Consider the following 2,238-nt stretch of genomic DNA (forward strand, 5'->3'; position numbering starts at 1 on the left):
CCAGGTGAGCTGTGGATTGAGGAACCCTAGTCCTGATCTCCCATCGGTGGTAGGAAGCCCGGTATCTGTAGAGACCAAGAGCAGCAGCAGCCCAGCCTAGCTAGAGTGTGGCCTTTGGCAGAATTGTTCAAGTCTGGCTCTGCCCTCTGTGACTGGACAGGAAGCTCGGCTTCTTTGGGCCTCTGACTCCTCCTCTGTAAAATGAGACAATGCCTCCAGGACAGTGTCAAGAATGAAACAAGAGATTGCAGGTGCTGTGGTTTGAATGTCTGTCCCCTCTGAAATGCAGGTTGCAACTGAATCCCCGATGCAGCCGTGTGGAGAGGTGGGGCCTTTAAGAGGTGACTGGGTAGTGAGGACTGTGCCATTCCTGGGTTAATGGGTTAACAGAGGAGTGCGTTCTCATGGAAGCAGACTGTGGCTTTATTCGAAAGACCTGAGCTTGACGCTCAGCCCCTGTACCAGGGGATGCTCTGTGCCACCTCGGGGCGCCGCAGAGGGTTCCCACCGGCAAGAAGGCTCCCCACAACCTTGAACTTCTCAGACTCCTTAACTGTAAGAAATAAATTCCTTTGCTTTGTAAATTTCCCAGTTTCAGGTATTCTGTTATAAGCAACAGAACATGAACTAAGGCAGTAGGAAAGGGGCTTATCCTATAGCCCGGCAGACAGTGAGGACCCCAAATAAAAATACACACCAAGGTGTTATCAAGAGCGGCCTGTCCATGAGGGGTCCAGGCCCTTCTTATACTGGGTTACTCGCCTGGTACTGCATTAACTTCTTTTTAACGTGTGCATTTAGTACATTCACAGAGTTATTGCCACCATTACCAGTATTTAATTCCAGAACTTTTCATCATCGCGCACGGAAGCTCTGTCCTCACGAGCAGTCCCTCCCTGTCCCCTCTCTTCCGAGGCCACCCCTCGTCGGCTTTTACCTGTGCTGGAGATTTCATGTAAGCGGAATCACACTGTGTGAGTTTGTGTGTGTAGCTTCTTCCTCTTTGCACGCTGTTTTCAGGGCCCGTCCATATTGTACTGTGTGGGTGCTTTGTTCCATCTTACAGCTGAATAGTATTCCATGGTATGGAGAGACCACAGCTTATCTGCTCATCCATTGAAGGACATTGGGTTGTTTTCTTTCATTAACTGCCAAAACATATTTCTTTTTATTTTATTTTTTTGTTTTTGAGACGGAGTCTTGCTCTGCCGCCCAGGCTGGAGTGCAGTGGTGCAATCTTGCTTGGCTCACTGCAACCTTCCACCTCTTGGGTTCAAATGATTCTTCTGCCTCGGCCTCCTGAATAGCTGGGATTACAGGCGTGCACCACCACACTCAGCTAATTTTTTGTATTTTTAGTAAAGATGGGTTTCACCATGTTGGTCAGGCTGGTCTCGAACTTCTGACCTCGTGATCCACCTGCCTCGGCCTCCCAAAGTGTTGGGATGACGGGTGTGAGCCACCGTGCCCAGCCTACATATTTCTACTAGTAGAGTGTTTTTTTTTTTTTTTTTTTTGAGACAGAGTCTTGCTCTGTCGCCCAGGCTGGAGTGCAGTGGTGCAATCTTGCTTGGCTCACTGCAACCTTCCACCTCTTGGGTTCAAATGATTCTTCTGCCTCGGCCTCCTGAATAGCTGGGATTACAGGCGTGCACCACCACACTCAGCTAATTTTTTGGTATTTTTAGTAGAGACGGGGTTTCACCGTATTAGTCAGGATGGTCTCGATCTCCTGACCTCGTGATCCGCCCGTCTCAGCCTCCCAAAGTGCTGGGATTACAGGCGTGAGCCACCGTGCCCGGCCCTGTACTAGTAGAGTTTTAATGGAAATATATGGCATACATGCGAAAATCGCACGAGTCATACATGCACCATGAGCTGAATTTGCACAGGGTGAACACAGCCATGTAACAGCACCCGGGTAAAGAAACAGAGCATTACCGGCCCCCAGAAGACCCGTTCATGTCCCCTCCTAGGCTGTCCACTCCCTGACAGTAACCAGTAATCTGACCATTAATCAGCTTTATCTCTGAGATTAGGCCGGGCTCAGCAGCTCATGCCTGTAATCCCAACACTTTGGGAGGCCGTGGTGGGTGGATCACTTCAGGTCAGGAGTTTGAGACCAGCCTGGTCAACATGGTGAAACCCTGTCGCTACCAAAAATACAAAATTTAGCTGGGTGTGGTGGTGTGTGCCTGTAATCCCAGCTACTTGGGAGGCTGAGGCAGGAGAATTGCT

The sequence above is a fragment of the Mandrillus leucophaeus genome, unplaced genomic scaffold, assembly GCF_000951045.1.
Source record: "Mandrillus leucophaeus isolate KB7577 unplaced genomic scaffold, Mleu.le_1.0 Scaffold10, whole genome shotgun sequence".
Taxonomy (NCBI): Eukaryota; Metazoa; Chordata; class Mammalia; order Primates; family Cercopithecidae; genus Mandrillus; species Mandrillus leucophaeus.